The following is a 19,080-nucleotide window of genomic DNA, read 5'->3' on the forward strand; positions in this document are numbered from 1 at the left end:
GAGCATTTATTCTAAGGTGGTCAAATCTAATATAAACTCTGTTCTCAGTTTGTGTCCCTGGATTCATGAACTCTCAAAGTCAAGAAAGAAGCCCATTAAGGGAAGCATAAGCCCAACTGAGCCAAGACTACTTACATTGTAAATCTGTGCCCAAATGCGCTCTGGCTAATTGTGAACTAGTTGTGTGTATCACATTAGTCAGATGCACACACCACAACTTTACACACCAATGAAAATGTGTGTCATGTGGGCTGAGCAGGGGCATGCCAAGCCACACACTCTGCTCACAACATCCACTCCTAAGACCCGTTTGCTAAATGTACCGACTTGTAGAATGGGCTGAAAACCAAGCAAACTCCAGAAAGGTCATGTGAACGTGGGCACAATCGCTTTATTGGAGCATAATCCACTTTACTAATAGCAAACTCATTTTTGGAGTGCTGATTCTTATGTAGCTGAAGCAGTACTATCCACACCATGGGTCCTCAAACTACGGCCCATGGGCCAGATCCGGCCCGCCATGCCCATTTATCTGGCCTACCTCAGAGGTTTTGGATGCGCCGCGTGCGCGCCTGCGCGTCGTGCGCCTGCCGCTGCCTGCCTGCCCCCCCCCCCGTGTGGGGAGGCGGCGGCTTGCTCGTGCGGAGGTCATTTTGGACTCGTTCGCTCAGAGAAAACGATCTCCAAGCGAGCAAGCCACTGCCTCCTGCGCCCGCCGCTCCATCGTGGCGTGTGCTTGCCCCTCCTCAGCAAGTGCGCCCATGCGCCCTGCCACCACCACCTTTCCAGCCTGCGCTCAGCACCGGCACCTTTCAACTGGCCGCCTGGTGAAAAAATTTGAGGACCCCTGATCCACACAGTTAGCACGCATGGGAGAACTTCAGCATGAATAGAAAAACCTCTAGGGATTGCTTCTTTAAAAGAGTGGATTCAAAACAGCCAGATGAGCATTGAATATGCTCTGTAACATATGAGGCAAACTAGGCTTTACTTATTTTGGGGGAACTCAAAAACTGAGGGGTATGAAATGTAATATTTTGAAAAGAGGCCTGCTAGATCGTTGGGACATTGAATAGGAGCACTGAACACTGTAGCAATTTGTTGCAGTTCTCATTTATAAATTCAAATGTCTGGCCAGAAGTGAGAGAAAATGAAAGATCGGGATGAGTATGCCAATCTTCTCTGCTACACACTTGAAAGGTGAGTGAGGAAAAGAGTCATGAAGTGATCTCTTTCAATAAAGCATTAAATGTGTCTTATCTTATTCCTGAATAGTTATTTGTCCTTGCTTACTAGCAACCCAAACTGTTTTGGAACCAAAGTCCCAAGAGATTAACTAATCTGAACAGTGATCAAATCTGCTTCCAAAATTTGCAACCCTTTTGTGATGTGTAGCAAACCTATTTACTAAAAAGTTGGATAATTAAATGGCACTTCCTGGAACACAGGGAGGAAGCTTTATGTAATGTGACATGAAAGAGGCTTGCTGCTCAGTCAGGAGAAGGATATTGTTCTTAGACTTTGCGTGCCTGAGAAAGGCTGTCTCATGTGTGCGCACGTGTTTGTTAGGGGGGAGTAATGTGTAAAGAGAGTGCCAGAATGTATGTTACAGGACATATAGAAAGAGTGCCACCCAATCTGGCTGCCTGTAACCCTGAGATTCAGAGGATTCCAGTAGAAGCTGAGAGGAGGATGGAAGCCAGAATTGCTTCTATACTCCTTTCACCCTCCCTATAGATGGCTTATTTTGGCTGTTTTTTTCCTCCTTGTGAGGAGAAGAGGGAGCCACTGCCAGGATTTTTCAGAGGCAGCAGTGAGTCACTCCTCCCCTCTTCAGCCCCTGGAAGATCTCATCCTGACAACAGTTCAAAAGATACTCTTCCTTCTTCAGAGTCCAGTGGGTTCAGACACAAGCACACAAAGTCACGGGGTGGTATTTTAACCTACCCCATGCCCCCAGGTAATGTTGGGAGGCCAAAGAATTGCACCCTTAAGGACATTAATTATTTGATTAATGTAATGTACACCACAAATTTGTTTCAAAGTCATATGTGAAACTTGAAGGAACTGCTTTTAGTTCTGTTTTCTGAGCCCCATGAATTTGAATGTTGACTGGTTCTGTTTGCACTGCCATTCTCTGGAACAGGTTCCCATACTCTAAATTTATTTGTACTCTTGTGATGGCAGCTGAATGAATAAATGAAAATATGAGCCACTGCATCCAAATTGATGGAAAACTTTTTAGTGGCAATTTGCCTCAGAGAGGTAACACATTCATCTGCCTTCGCACTCACATAAATCTCAACAAGGGATGAGGTCCTGCGGGTTCGTATGTTACCGCCTCCACAAAACTGTATCTGCAAGGCAGCTCCTTGTGTAAGGTTTTAGTGTGTTTGTGCTGACAATTGCAACTGATTGTAGTTAGTCATTCCAATTATTTCAACTGAAGATCCCAAATGTTATAGCAGATGAATGTGTGTGTCCAGGAATACATTATGTCATATGCCGTATTTTTTGCTCTATAGGACTCACCTGACCATAAGATGCACCTAGTTTTTAGAGGAGGGATCCATGGAAAGCTTCCTGATAATCACAGGCACATTCCCCATCACTTCCTCATGGGCTTCATTAAAAGACGGGTTGCCATTTGAAAACACACACCGACCTGTGATTGACAGCTCTCACCTGCACCAGAGGAGGGGGGCGGAGCAGGGCGCGCCGAGCGCATGCCGGCCAGGTGTGGTCTTCCGGGCGGCATGGCGGCGGCAGCGGCAGGTCTTCCCGGGCGGTGGGGGTGAGCAGTCTATCTCTCCGTGCGGCCGGCGGGTTAAAGCCCACAGCTCCTCCTCCTCCGCATCGCTTCCCCTGAGTGGCACAGCTCTCACCTGTGCCGGGGGGCAGGGTGGAGCAGGGTGCACTGAGCGCGTGCCAGCCAGGTGGTGCCACATGGTACAGGCGGGCTGGCAGCATCACGGGCGTCGGGCACACACACATTCGCTCTATAAGGCGCACAGACATTTCCCCTTACTTTTGAGGGGGAAAGAAGTGCGTCTTATAGAGTGAAAAATACGGTAGTTTAGGCCTGCATGAAATTATATAGCTCCAGCCAATGCATGTTTATTCATCAGTGAGCCCTCTATCTTTGAGAAGTATGTTGTGTATAGGATTTCAGGCATATTCTCATGTGTGTTTTTGCTGCATCTTGTATTTCTCCAAGCTAAAAGTTGCCTCTCTTGCTCTTTCTTATGCATATATATTTTTCTCTAGGTCACACCTGTTATGACAGCATTTGATGAGATTACCAGAGATGGTGTGGAACAAATTTTTAAAATAATTAACCTGGTAATAAAGTTGGATGGTGGACTTAAGGTCGTTTCAATATTTTAATGTGGTTTTCTTAACTGATGTTTTATTGATATTATTTGATTTGCTGAACAACATCAGGGTGACATGTCTGGAAAGGTGGTGAGTAACCATTTAAATAATGGGAGTGAAAACATCACAAAAATTGTGTCTGTCTATCTGTCTTCCCTCTTCTGCCTTGACTACACTTTCATAGTCAAGTTGTACCTGTTACTTTCGAGGCTGACCTTTCATCCTTATCTGGAAGATCTCAAACATCCTGCTGAAGACACTAAAGTCACAGCCTGACTGGGATAATCTGTTTTCCACCTGTGTGACCTGGATGAAGGGGAGCTGCTCGTCTTATAGTCCATTGCACTGTTGGCTGGCTTTCCTGTAACAGTGAAAGTTAAGTGTAGGAGAAAATAAAGTTGTGCTTAGCATGTTATAGAGGAAGAGAGGTAAAAAGGGCAGGAAATTTGTGCCGTGTCCATTTCCCCTTGGCCCTGAGCCGTGGCTCATTCCGGATCTGGGATTTGCGTAGGCAGAGTTAAAAATAACAGGGGTATATAAAGAGAAATGTAGAGGGCTAGGGAGATGTATAACAAAGGGTCTAAGGACTTGCACAATGAAGTGGCCAGAACTATTACTGCATCAAGGAATATGATCAAAGTCAGAATGCTCGAGAATTGAAAGATCCAAGTAACCACAGCTTGTGTGTGTTTATGCATGCAAATATGTGTATATTTGGATCTGAGGCAAAGATATAAAGGGAAACCCCGCTCTGCAGTGGCACTTTTCCAATTGGTTTAAGTGGAATATGGAATAAGACCTTACACAGGAATCCTAAACATATTTTCTGAAAAGGAAGTCCCACTCATTTTAAAACTTACCAGTATTTATACTTAGGGCTGTAGCCCTAGTTATACACTTGTCCGGATCACAATTACTCTGAACTGCAGTTGGAGCTGTATTGGTGATTCGTATTAATACATATACACAAGGGGAGTTATTGTCCTCCTAGCCATTTTAGTCAGTTTTTTAAAATAGTCTGTCCTAGAAAATAACCACTGCCATCAATTGTCCTCTTAATAAATTACATTACCTTTTCTAGCAGGGAAATATTTAACTGATCTGTATGTCTGTAACTATTAAAGGTTTCAAGGAAGATTAATAAGTTTAACAGGTATAGAAGATTCAACCCTCCACAGTAAGGCAAATAAGCTCAATTTATGAAGGAAAACAAATACAAATGAGGTTACTAAAATTTCAGATATCGAGTTTTACGTTAAAAACATACAGATTTGCCTTCACAAAAAACTGGATTGCTAATCCCAACAAGGATAGTGCAGGATCACGGAGACTTTCCAAAGGCAAAACCGCCTGATTTCTCCCAGGTTGCTTGCTTGCCTTCCTTCCTTCCTTCCTTCCTTCCTTCCTTCCTTCCTTCCTTCCTTTCTTTCTCCTCACCACACTTGGTAAGCCTATGTTGACACAGTATTTGAATATGAATGGACAGAAACAAGTTTCCATTTAACTTTCTCGCTGATAAGGATGGGCCCAGAATATTCACGCAAACCGTTTTCCTGAGAGCTCAGGATCTGAATATAATGCGCTCATTTGCGTCTTACTGAAATCAAGGGACGAAATGAAACAATTTGCGTAATCCCTATGTATTTCAATCCACCTGTATTCCAGCAAATGCAAAACTATGCTCCTGTGCTAATTGAATGGAAAATAGTCTGCAAATCCCCGGAGTCATAGATGTAAAGGGAATGAGCTAGGCTTCAGTCCTGTACGTGTCTACTCAGAAGTAAGCCATTACATTCAATGAGGCTGATTCCGGGAACGTACCTACGGGATGTTTTCTTAAATATCACATGCAATGTTACTTCTCCCGTACAATTTCTGCAAGTGCTAGTAACTTCCCTCAGGACCAGTTGCTGATCTTGAGTATCGGTTTAATACAGGCGGTATTCTCGGGTCTGTATAAAATAATAGTGGCAGAGCGCTTACAGCCTGCATGATTTGCCATTTCACAACTTCAGGCTGATCCCTATCGCTTTAATAAATATAAATAAATAACCCCCTTGCATACACGCGCGCAAGCATCTACTCGTGCAATCGTAAATATACCACTAGGAGAGAAACTCCTTTACATTCAGTGGAAAATCTGAGTAAACATACTTGGAACTGGTCTCTGCGTTATCAAACACGCAATGCAACCCACGCTGGAACGTTTTTCTTGTAGTTATTTCTGTGTAAGGAGAAGTCCGTTCCTGACTAATTGCACGGGTTAGCGTTATAGGGAGGGATCAGCAGTACCCCCGGGCTGCCGTGCTGGGAGTGCTCAGAGGACGTCTGAAAAGATGTCCCCGGCAGACTCCGACGCTGACTGAGGAATGCCTGCGAGTTGCAGGACACCCGCACCCCCGGTCTGGACGCTGCCCTGTCCTGAACCAGGGGTGCGCCGAGCTCTGGTGTCCCCCCCCCCCCCGTCTTCGGGACTTCTCCAGAAAGACGAAAACGACTCCTGATAACATTGTTTGCTTTCCATCGGCGGGAAAAAGCTGTCAAGGAACGATAAGTGAAACGGCCTCTAATCGGAGGTCACTTCGGATTGAACGCTTTCTAGTTCGTTTTCTTTTCGCCTGGCCGGTGGTCTCGATCGTGCCCGCCTCGGAGGTACAGCGTTTCTAGTGGGTTAAGTACCCAGAAATGCTGGGCATTTGTCATCTGCCTACTTGTTGTCTGTTGAGCATTGATATTCAGTGCGAGAGTAAGATAATGTATGATGGTGTTAAAACCCGACGCATTTATGACATGAATATGGATTTTCAGCGGGGTTCCCAGCACTCCCCCTCAGGCCCCGTATACTTTTCAGTTGTACTCACTGAACACCTCTATTAGATAGTGCTCACAAGTAGCCTTACTTTACTTACAGAGCCTGGGATAAAAACCAATCTAAAAACATTTAAATTGCAATAGGCTTACTTAGAAGTAAACCCCACTAAACACTGGGACTTGCTTCCCAATGAAGGGGTGGACAAGATAGTGCTGTAAATCACTGTTTCTAAGCTATTGCATTGGCTGCTTTGCATTTGGCCTTCAGAAGCCCTTTCAGAACATTGTCATTTATTTATTAGATTTGTATCCCACCTTTTTCTTTTTTAAGGACTCAAAGCAGCTTACATCATGCTCCTCCTCCTGCCCTAAGTCTTATCCCTATGTCAACAACCCTGTGAGGGAGGTTGGGCTGAGACTCCCTCCATGACTGGCCCAAAGTCACCCAGTTGGCTCCATGGCTGAACTGGGACTAGAACCCAAATTGCCCGAGTCCCAGACCCGTGCCCTTAACCACTACATCACACTGGCTCTCATGGTGGTCATGGCTCACCAGCAGTGATATTGTGGAGCTGGAGATAACAGGGAGGCCATGTCAGGCCTTTCTTTATTAGTACAGATGCTGAAAGCATCTGCCCTCCCTACACACCTCTGAATTCCCAGATCCAACTGACCTTAGTTGCAATCCTCACATTAACAGGGCAGGAACAAATTTTTCCAACAGTGATCTATAGTTCTGGGTTGAATTACAAAGTGTTTTGAGAAGTCCTGCTCTTGACTGGAAAACTAAGACACCCCCTACCCCAGGTTTCCACCGGTGGAGGGGAAAACTGCTAGATCTGGTTTGTTGATATGAATTGGGAATGTTGGAAATCTTACTGAGGACCATCATGATGAGTGTCTGCACTTCAAAATTTACTGCTAGGCCACTGGTCACCAGTATATATAAGTTCCCACCTGTATCCAAGGTCAGATAACTGACTTGAAAGCATCCATGTAGTCAGGCAAAGAGAAACCACAGGCTCTATGGAACCTCTTTGGGTCAAACCCAAAGGGTGGAGGGAGTGATTACAATTCCAAGGCCTTTTTTGCTAGCCAAAGGTGCCAGTTGCTTGCAATAAACTCCTGTAAGCTGATGTTTATATATGGAGTTCCTTCTTGAGTTGTGTAAGCTCAGACTCTATTGCTTTGAATGCTAATATTATTCACATGTTTCTGCCCTTCCTCCAATAGTAGATTGTCTCTGTTCCTGGAGTTCCTGTTAAGCTACCATAGCTAATAGCTGTTGCTAACCCTATTATCCTACATGAATTTGTCTAATCCTCCTTACAAGCCATCTAAGCAAGTAAGGATCAGGGTATTTTGTTGCAGTAAATTCCATTAAATGGTTTTGTGTTGTGGAGAGAAATAATGACTTGCCTCCATTAAAATCAGGGTGGATTGCCCTACTTTATCCTCCCTTCCACCATGTGAGGTAGGTTGAGAGGAAGGATGACAGGACTCAGGATCGCTCACTGAGTTTCATGGCTGACCCATGAAGCCAAAAGAGTGCTGAGTTACTATTCTCTATCTCTCCCAAAGATCATGAGTTTGAGCAAGCCTGTTCACATCCCTTCAGCTGTTTCCTGGTCCGGGAAACTGGGAATAATTAAAGTCAGTAAGGTCTTTAAAACTCTGGTACAAGCTCTGACTGGGAGGTACAACCCATAGAAATGCACCAGACTCAAATTTTCTCAAATATTGACCATTTAAAGAAGTGTCTCATTTTGGAACAACCCAGCTTAATGGAACTTAATAAATGCTTATTCCAGTTTAATAAATACGCCCAGAACAGAAATCATAACTGAAGAATACACTTTATTTTCAATTTAAGAGACTTTATATCTTGGCCTTTATGAAAATCAATTGCCATTCCATCAACAAAAACTGCCTCATATAAGATCAGACAACTTTTTTCTCTAGTTCAGAGTTGCCTACTCTGACAGACAGTGGTGCTCCAAAGTCTCAGGCAAAAGTTCAGGGGTTGTGATGCCAAAGCTAAGAGTGCATCTTCTGGCAGTCTTCTCCAACCTGTTGCTATCCACTACAACTCTACCATTCTACAACTCCTACCATGGTCATGCTGACTCGGCAGGGTGTGAATTGTACAACCATCAGAACAGGCCAGATTGAGAAAGACTGCTTAAGCCTTCATGGTGGAATTAAGAATTCTTCCAGGGTTTCCCTGTTTGCTACTCAGGCACTTGCAGTAAAAGCAGCCTTATTAACCCATAAAAGTTCGGCCAATTCAGTGTAACTTACTTAGAATCATGCATAAGATTGTCTATCCACTATTACGCTACACTGTACCATTTCTATATTTAATAAATATATTAACTGCATTTATATCTTACCCTTCAATGATCTCAGGATGATATAAATGCATCTTCCCATTAGCATTTTATCTTTTCCACAAAAATAATTTTGTCTGACACTGATTAGCCCAGGTCATCTCATGGCTGAGGGTTTGAACCCCATTCTCCCCTGTCTCAGTCTGACACATTTTCCCAGCTTCCCCCAGATGTGTTATGGGAATTGCAGTCCAACCTATCTGGGGAGGAGATGCCAAGGGAGGGCAGATTAACTTGGAAGAAGACCCAATCGCATTGGCTGTCAGATTCAAAATTTCCCAATTTCTACATCTACACGATCAGAATCTCTCCACAAATTTACTTTCTTCCTCCATCACCATCAAGAAACCCTACCTCAATGCATCTCCTCAGTCTTTCCCATGTTGGTCCCCTCCAAATGTTTGTGCTACTGTGGCCATGTCATCAACCATGGTAGACGTCTTGAACAACAATGGCCATAGCAGTGACCATGCAGGCTGCACATGATAGGAGTGGTGGTCCAACATATTTGGAGGACAGCTGTGTTGGGGGAGGCTGCAGGAGATAGGTGGCACTTGCACTGAATTAGTTGGCAATCCAAACATATTTTTGTTGTTCCTTGGGCCATTCAAATGAAAGAGTTGAGTCACATGTCTACTTACTGGAAATAAGGTGGAGTAACAGCCCCTTCCCCACCTCACAACTTTCAACAAATTACCTTTTGTATCCTGGGACAGATCTATGCTGGACACTCTGCCTCAATACAACGTGAAGATAACACTGGTAATTGGCTTAATGGGCCACTTTAATGTGCAAATATTAGGAAAAGAAAAAAGAAAAAACCAGCTTGCTTACCAAGTTAGAGCCATGTTTGCACCTTTGGAATTTACCCTGGAGGGAGAAGGACTTTCCAGGCATTGCAACACCACTGTGGGATAGACTTATGCCAGTGAATTAATTCTGATCTTGAAACAAAGATGAGCAATAAGGATGGTGTGGAGTCAATTTCCTTCCAGAGACCAGGCATGTGCTTTGAAAAAGAATACTAGATCTCTTGGGGAAAGATTTGCATAGCTGTTGCTCTTCTGGATTACAGCAACAATTTATTGTGCTGCTCCACCCTTATAATTAAGGTCTGGTAAGGAGAGTAACTGGAAGAGTAACTTTAGATTCAGTCAAAAAACCAGCATGCCTTTGCATCCACATTATTTGTCACATCCACATAATTTGGAAGGGTCTTTTATGCTTTCCAAACAGCAGAATCAACCCCAAGTTCTTAGAAAGGTAAATGGATATGGGAAGCCCAGCACAAGCAACAGGGAGATAAGGCCTATCTCTGCTGGACAAACTCAACAGCTAAGAAGCTTCCTGGTACTGAGTGGCTGGAGGCCAAGTCCTGACTAGAGGAGAAAGATAGTAAACATAAGACACTCTGCTTTCTTAATGGGTACTGTCCCATATTTTTCAAAAGCTTGAGGACATCTGTGTTGCCTATGCATCATTTGGGATACTGCCAAGGTCTCTCTACAGGCTGTCCTCACCTTGATAAGTGAAGTGCACAGAAAGAACATATCTGCCTCTCCCTACTTCTACTTTTTTCCCCTTTCTTTTTCTCTTCTCTTCAATTCTCCTTCTCCTTCCCCTTCTTCTTCTTCTTCTTTTTTTTTTTTTTTTTGTAGCTAAAGCACGGAAAGTCCCCACTTGACCAAAGTTAAACAACTCATGTTGGAGAAGCCAAGTAGAAGGTGGTATTTATTCCAAGGTAACCCAGACTTCTTACCAGGTGTTTGAGGACATTCGGGTAAGACACCCTCAAGGGGCCTCCTCCCTCAGTGACTTCTCACCACCATTGTCACCAGCTCCTCATCCTCTTTCTCATCACTACTCTTTGCTTGCTTGGGAGTTCACAAGCCAATGGAGATGCAGACAGTGACCATGTTCAGAAGGACACCACAGCTCACCATGGGTTATTTAACTCCCAATGAGCCATGATGCTTTCAGGCTCCAGAATCCACAACAAGCCCCCTCATGAAACCAGTGAGAGCAGGTTATGCAAAGATTGTTTTAAACCGTCCATCGATTATGCAAGGGTTGTTTACCATTCACATAAGTCATGCTTTCTGGGTTCACACAACATAACCCCCAAGTGGGTTTGCATTTTCAATATACCTCCACAGGCTGCAGCCTCCCTGTGGGCCATTGTCTATTCCTCCCTGTGGGCTATTCCCCATAGCTTCTATTGTTCCTTCTTTTCACCACTATCATTGCCTGGGCCATGTTGATAGGTAGATGAACAGGCAGGTTTCAATAGTGAAGAGGAAGAGGAAGCCTGAGGGGTGTTGGGGGGGAGCCTGGGCATGTGCCTTACCATGCCTATTCTTGACTCCAGCCCTGCCTCTCACACCTGACACTGGGACTCTGCTGGTCACTTAGCCACCCTATTTGCATCTGGAAAGTGCTTGCTGCATGTCTGAACGCATCACAGAGGGTTGTGTAACTTTCAAGCTACTGACTCACAACAACCCAGCATATCCTCTGCAGATTTCTCCCTCACATAGAAAGATCCAGAAAACAAGAACAATTATCTTGTTCCTGCCACCCATAGATGCAGCTGCTCAACCTCACAGAAAGGCCGCTGGTACCCTGCACTCCGAGACAAAAACTTAATTGCTTGGAACATTCAACAATTGTCTGGAACAAAACAATCTAGAAAAATATATTAGACTTGGAAGAAAATGGTCAAACACTGCTGTTTTTAAAGGCAATGAACACAGAGACCAAGTCAGAACTGAGACATAAACACCACTCAGATGCAGAGAATTTACGAGACATTCTTGAGTAATTACCACTATACAGAAACAAAAGGTGCTATAGCAGTTTGAGAACTAATTAGTTTATCATGACATGAGGTTTGGGTTAACACACCCAGACTATTTGTGCAAATTCGTCTCATCCTGATGCTCATTTACATACACTGAAATTCAAAGACACACATACCCAGAAATGAAACTGAAAAAGTCATTCCGATGTAAACCAGAAGAATCCTGTTGCCATCAACAGAATTGCCTTCAAATAATTTGAGGAGTCGTTCAGGAAGCAGGAATGAACATTATGAGATCAACTGAATAGTATCCATAAATGCTGTGATACTGAGTATGTGTCCTTGGAAGAAAGTTCTGTTGACATCAGACATGAACAGTAATAGTAAAAATCTCTCAATGTCGATCTTTATGTAGCCAAAGTGGTCAGGGAAATGCAGCATCAGTAGGCTTGGGAGAACCCTAATTTTTTCAGGGGTTTAAAAGTATTTAGGGGACCCCTTGCAAAATAGTTAGAAGAATACCAACTGAGTTCAGTGGGCATTTAAATGTTGGCTGCAGGGGCAGGCTAGAAAACTGGGCAGGGGGACTATAACTGCATATCATGGAGAAGGACATGCCTAGCTGGATAGAATTCTGCATAGGAGCACATCACATCCTGTTGCAGGTCCTACTAGGCTGGGGTGCATGGACAAATCCACACAGCAGCACCTGTGTTCTTAACTGGAATAAGCAGGTGTTTTCCCCCTGGACATCCCCTCCCTGAAATCAGGAAGCCAGTCCAGAATATACTTGTGCAGAATATACTTCCTACAGTGTTCTCACAACTGCCCCCACAAGCCATGTGAAGGGGCAAGTTAATTAAGACAGCACATGAACTCTAGGTTTGCATGGACTATATGCACTCATCACTCATCAAATAGGCCTTGCGAGGAGAGAATACATACTCACAGAGAACAGAACAGATCAAAACAGAATGGGGGACTCTGCTGTACACATCTATGTGGGATGTACGTAAACAAACTCCAGTACCTGCAGAATCTTGGAGTACATGCTACTTTTTGCACCATTTCCCATGAATAGTTGGTGTGGCTTTGCTTTTCCTAGTGCTGGAATAAACACACAAACGGATATTCAGAGGAGCCACCCAATGTTTACTGTTACAACAGGATGGCAATAACGATTTGTCTGTGTTTTTGCCTTTTGACTGTTTTGTCTGAGTGGCCCTCGTACATTTCAAACTGTTGTTGTGAGAAGAAGCATAAGTAGGTTTGAGGCAAAACACTTGTTTTTGACATCTAAAAGTAAATCCAAACATCTCCATGCACAGGAAGATGGATGATTTTTCTCCACATCTAAGTATATGCATCATGTTGTAGGTGCATTAAGTTCCAGACTAGTAGGAAAAATAAATGTTAATTACATTACTACTCTATGCCACTTTCCCCAAATTTTCTAGTAAGAATTCCAAAGCCTTGCTGAATGCAAGCTACATTCTGCTTGTCAACTAAGAATGTTACTTTATCAAAAAGGGAGCAGATAACCATACCCAAAGGACATTTATGAGTAGATTAGCATGACATTAGAAGGAGATAATCAGGATGGCATTTCATAAAGTTTCAGTGAGATTATCAAGTATAACAATTATGGAGTAGACAGTATTCCCTATACATTTATCAGTGATTCAAGATCAGAGCAATTACAAACATTCCTTTTGCTGATAGTAATGGTGGCTGTGTTATCATCAATCTTTTGGAATTACAATTTATAAGGCCATAAACACTATCTGTACTTTTCCCATATTTCAGTCCTCTTTGAAATTACTGTTTGCACCTCTCCTGTGAGCCCTGCTGAATCTTGCCCTGCAAGATAGATCAGCAAATTTGAACTTCACGTATCCAATGAAGTGGGCAGTGTCCATGAAAACTTATGCCTAAATAAATGAATTACTTCATTAGTCTTTAAGGTGCCAAAAGGCTCTTTGTAATTTTTGCTGTAATTCAAGGTGCTTGTGTTGACATATAAAGCCCTAAATGGCTCAGGGCCTGGTTATCTTAGGAAGCACCTGCACCCATATCCCTACCTGGCCTTTGAGATCTATACAGGGGCCCCTCCTGTCTGAGCCATCCCTTAAGGAGGTGAGAGGGATGGACACTAGGAGGAGGGCCTTTTCTGCAGCTGCTCCCCTTATTTGAAATGTTCTCCCCAAAGAGATTTGCCAGGCCCCTTCCTTACTTTCTTTTTGGCACCAGGCAAAGACCTTCCTTTAAAAAAATTTTTTAATATCTAATTGCCATAGACCTTTGTTTTGTATGTTTTACTGTATTTTGTTGTTGTTTTTAATATATATAATATGGTTTTTATTATGTTTTATTGTGTTTTTATCTTGTCTTGTGAGCTGCCCAGAGGTGCTGTGGCACAAATGGGAAACATGCAAATGCAATCAATCAATCAATCAATCAATCAAATGGCAACTCCTCTGGGAATGATCTTGCACCTGTTTCTTCTTCAGCTGCCACCCTCAGGGATCTTTAATAAAAGGACCTGAGTTTGGACAGGGGTGCATCACCCAAGATACTAACTCCAAGTTTTAGGAGGCTGTGTTTGCAGCTGTCCTCTACTATCTCTTTTCCTGTTTAGGAAGCAAACCTTTTGAACAGTCTGATGTGTGGGGTTGGGAACCCCCACTTTGCTGTATAGCCTATCAGTCCCAGCTTTCTACTCCTTACTTACATTTGGGTTTGCAGTGTGGCTGAGAACAGGCAGACATGAGCTTTGATTTTCCCTTTGGCATCACACTCTCAACAGGTGTGCTGTGTTTGTTCTGAAACGCTAACGCAATCCATATAACCCTATGCCTGGAGTGCAACACCAGTGGCTTATGGATTGCTTATTCTATGTGGGGAAAGTGAAAAAGGGGGATTTCAGTGGTGCGTGAGCACACTCGCAGTATCAGAAAATCCTGCAGTGCATCAAATGCTGTTCACTTTTGCCTAAGGTTCTGACAACCATTGACTATGGGCCTTAACTCACTTTACTATGAAGCAATGGTCCTTCTAAGGAAAATTTGTAGAGAGGTAACTGGGTTAGTCTGTTACAGAAAAGGTTTTGTAGACTTCACTCTGCATCATCAGATACATAAACAGTTGCACTGAGCTTCATCCACATCTCACAGGGACCTGAAATGCAGAAAATTCAGTCAATAGTATTTATTCCCTTTTACAAAACAGTTTATGACACAGTCTGGCATTGGTGAGTAGATTAGAACAGGGGTTGGCAACCTTTAACACTCAAAGAGCCATTTGGACCCATTTCCCACAGAAAAGAAAACACTGGGAGCTGCAAAACCCTTTTGACATCTAAAATGAAGATAACACTGCATATATCATTTTTTACCTTTATGTTATGTATAAAAACTATAGGGTGTTGCATTTATGAAATCAATGAACTGCTTCAAAGAAAAATTTTTATTTCTGCATGCAACAAAAACATTTTGAAACTCTGAAAAAAAGACGCTGGGTTGAAAGTTACTTTCAAATAAAATACTCAATGTCTATCTGAGTCCTCCTCGTATTTATGAGATAAAAAGCCGAACTTATATTATCCACTAGCAGCAAACCAAAAATGCCATCTGCTTCTGTGTGCCCTCATCCTTTTATCACATGGTGAAGTATTGAACAAACATTCCTCTCCCAATGTAATAATGTTGCTGGAATTTTTATAAGAATCTTCCTAAAACAAAGAAGTAGATCTAAATCTTCGTTATGATTTAGCTGCAGCTCTTGTTCAGTCACTAAAAACTGTTATTTTTAATCTTACATTATAAACTAGTAGGATTGCTTTCATATATTTTGAATAGGAGAACAGCTTCCTGCAGAGTCAACGTCAGTGCTAAAGGACTGCATGCATTAAACAGCAATAAGTTCATCAGCAGTAAAAGCAAATGAATCTACCCACGTAACATTAAACCATTAAACATTCGGTTTTCTTGAGAAACTTTTTTTTTCTTCAGATTTATCCATGGTTGGGGTGGGGGGGGGGGGAAGCTCAGTAAATCAGGCAGATATAGATGTGTTTAGTGACTGATTAGCAGATAAACAGTCAAGTGATGTGAATTGTGAAAGGTCCCACGCACAGCTTTTAACATTCAGATGAAGGAGATTACATCAGGACAAAGATAATCTTTTCAGCAGAGGGGTTTGTGTAACATGAGAGCCTGCAGGAAGCTTGTTTAGCAGAGGAATGTAGTGATTTACTTAACTAGCTGATTTACTCCTCCTGAGTGAAGCTTCCAGCAGATCAGCAGCTGTGCTTGTGCGTGTTTTGAGCGACGGAGCCACAGAGCCGCAGCAGAGGGGTTCAAGAGCCACATGCGGCTCTGGAGCCATGGGTTGCCAACCCCTGGATTAAAACATATAAACCTGGTTCACATGACATGACAGCCTGTATGAGTTAATTTGCACACCCAGGCTGTCACCATTTTTGTATGGCATTCACAGATGGCCAGGTTGTCATGTCATGTGAACCCAGGTGACTGGGTTGAGGTTCAGGCAACCCTCAATTAACTCACGGCTTGTCTTAGGGAGAGTTGAGGGTTGCTCTGTCTTGAAACAACCTCAGCCACCTGGTGTCACAAGCCATGACAAGCCATGACAAACTGGGTGACTTGTGGTACCATGCAAAAATGACATCCATGGTTATCTGGTGTGACATTGGCAACCCCTGTGGGTAAACTATCCCCACACTGGCCCCTTGTAACAAACAGGCCCATAGTGTGATAAAGCCAAAAACAATCTAGAGCTGAATATCTTCATGAATTGGAGCACAGATGTTTGTGTTGAAATCTACCTTTGAAAATCTTTTGTTCAAGTATGGCCACATAAGGTTAGTGTCTCTTTGATAGCACCAATAAATGAACCCAAAATTTGTCATGTTGGTTGTTCTGTATGAGCTGCTGCTCTGCTTTGTATAAGGTGGCCAATCAGTTGTTGTTGCAGGACACTATGGATTACTCATGGGTTAAATAACCCAGAGTTCACTTAATAACTTGTATGCAGAGGAAACCTGAGAAATTATGAGTTATTCATAACATGTAAACTGGGTCAGTATGTCCTGGGAAGATGAAATGTTTTCCACTGGTTTTTGATAATTTTCTTTTACCAAACTTGTGTCCATTTATTCTTTTCTGTAGAGACTGGCCCATTTGTCTCACACACAATTCATTTTGAAAGCAGGATATTCTCAGTGGAGTGCAGTACAATAGTCTTTGCGATCAATTTGTTAGTGTTTAAGTGCTTGAAAATGTCTTGTTTTTTTTACAGGAAAAGAATCTCCCATTCTTTCCAAGAGGAAAAGTTTCTCCTGCCCTAAATTTTGGTTCTATCCTAAAGTGTGAGAAAAATGTAAGCCTCATTTTTATCTCAAGTTCCCCCCCTTCAAAAAAAATCAATTTAAACTATCGAAATGAGAAAATGGCAAGAAAAAAAATATATAATAACATAGACCTTCCTTCCCCAACCAGATGCCCTCCAGATGTTTTGGGCTAATATTCCTAGGATTCCTGACTATTGGCCGTGTTGGCTGGTGCTGATAGAAAGTTAAGTGTTGTGTAGAAAAATTGGGAAAATGTTCAAGTGCAAGATATGAGTACAACAGGGTAAGCTGTAGCAGTGCTGAAAAGGGTTCAGGGGTGTTCTAAATCAAAACATGGCTTTAGGAGAACACTGAATAGCACTCTTTGTCACGGCTTTTGTCATACAGTGCTGGTACTGTTCTAGATGCAGTTGCAAAAGGAATGCTGCACTCATTTCCTAGCACCTGCAGTTCAAAATGTTGCTGGTTATTATGGAGGGTTTCAGTAGCAGAGAATGGTGACAGAGATGCTAATGGAGCCTAGGAGAAATCTTAGATGTAAAAGGTAGAGAAACAGGGTATTGCCAGCCTAGGAAAAGGAAGGAGGATGCACTAGACAATTTTCAAATATTTAAAAATATCTTATAAGAGAGAGACATTTTGTCAACCGAGAATAACACATAAAGCAATGGCTTTCAATGAAAGGGAAACAGATTTTATTTTTAAAATGTGACATCCTGCCTTTTTACACTTAAGGGAGAAAATCATAAATCATTAAAAATAAAACTGGCGTGGATCCTGACTTTCCTTCTATGAAAAGCACAGAGTTCATGTACATGGAATGAGCCTTTCCCATGCCACTTCCTTTTGCAGTTCCATGCACCCCCCAAAAATATGTCCTGAAGGTTGGTGGACCCTTGGAAATAATGTAAGATATAATGCAGGGGGCTGCAAACAGAGGGAGGAATTGCAGGAAACTGCCTCCTCCCTTGTGTGAATGGCAAAGCAACAGGATCCAAGCCACAGTAAAATCTTAGTTATAAACAGGTGAGAAAAGAACAAGGCATTCTGGTCATATTTCACCTGTTTTGTGCCAGTTATACTGGCTGCCTATTTGAAAATTAAGATGCTGGGACTATCTTGCCTGCTCTCTGGACCATCAGCAGGAACTGTTAGGCTGGTGGGTATCAGGAGCAGACTTTTCTGTGGTTGCCCCCTAGATCTGGAATACTCTGCCCCATAAAAATATGTTCGGCCCACTCTTTGTCAGCCTTAGGTAGACTCTAAAGACTTTTAAATTCCAGTTAGCTTTTGAGAGAATGTGATGCTGTCAACATTTATATCTGCTGCTACAATTTTAATGTTTTTACTTGCTGCTGCTGTTGTTATCTGATTGTTTTGTTTGATATACTGATTTATATGCTGTTGCATGATGCCATCTCTTCCTGCACATTCCACCCCAGACCCTCTGTTGTGATTAAGCTTTTGACACGATTCCAATCCTTCAAACACTCCAAATTTCCCTTTACAAAGAGTATTTCTAAATTTGTGACTAGAGGCTGAGGGAAGTTATGGAAGCTTATTCTTTGAAGGAGTTTTAAAAAGACTGAACTCTGGCCCAGTCTAGGCACTGAAGTGCACAACTGTGACGATACCTTGCCATGCTTTAAGATATTTAGACCCCTCATCCACCCTTCCTATTCCCTGTAACCATCTGTCTACCATGGCTAAAACAATCATGGACCCAACCATGCTTATTTTGCATTAATAAGCTCTACTAAGAAAAGATCTCCATGCAGCTCACAAGGAATAAAACGAAGAACTTTTTAAGCCCATTGGTACCATAGCTGTTGACTGATCCATGGCCCCGTGCAGCTTTAAGAAGACACAACAGGAAATGGCTTCTGCCAGTTCCCTTTCTCCTGACAGGGCTGCAGCTTCCCCCTACTAGCTGTATCCTAGCTTTGGTTAAAAGCTCTACCTCATATGAGGCTGGGCAAGCGATTGTCCTTCCCTACTCCCATTATCCTCACAGCAACCCTTTAAGGTGGGAGCCTGAGCAGAGTCTTCCCTGGGCATGTTCACCAGCTGCTGGGGACCATGGGCCGAAGGATGCTGCTGCGCCCATTCCCGTTTGTGGCACGCCATGGCAGCCGCTTGACCACGGTGTGAACGGAACGCTGATCCCACAGATCCAGCACGGCCCTTCTTTACCTAACCATTACCCACAGTAGGTTTGTTCTAGAGAAAGTTAGGTCTTTTCCTCCCTTCGAGCGCCCGCTTTTAGGTCTCACTGGGAGGAGGCGATCCTGCCTTGCTCTCAGAAGGGTTTTCTCCCTTTCCAACTTTCCTCT

This window comes from Varanus komodoensis, unplaced genomic scaffold (assembly GCF_004798865.1).
Source record: "Varanus komodoensis strain SLA01 unplaced genomic scaffold, ASM479886v1 scaffold1, whole genome shotgun sequence".
In the NCBI taxonomy this organism is placed as follows: domain Eukaryota; kingdom Metazoa; phylum Chordata; class Lepidosauria; order Squamata; family Varanidae; genus Varanus; species Varanus komodoensis.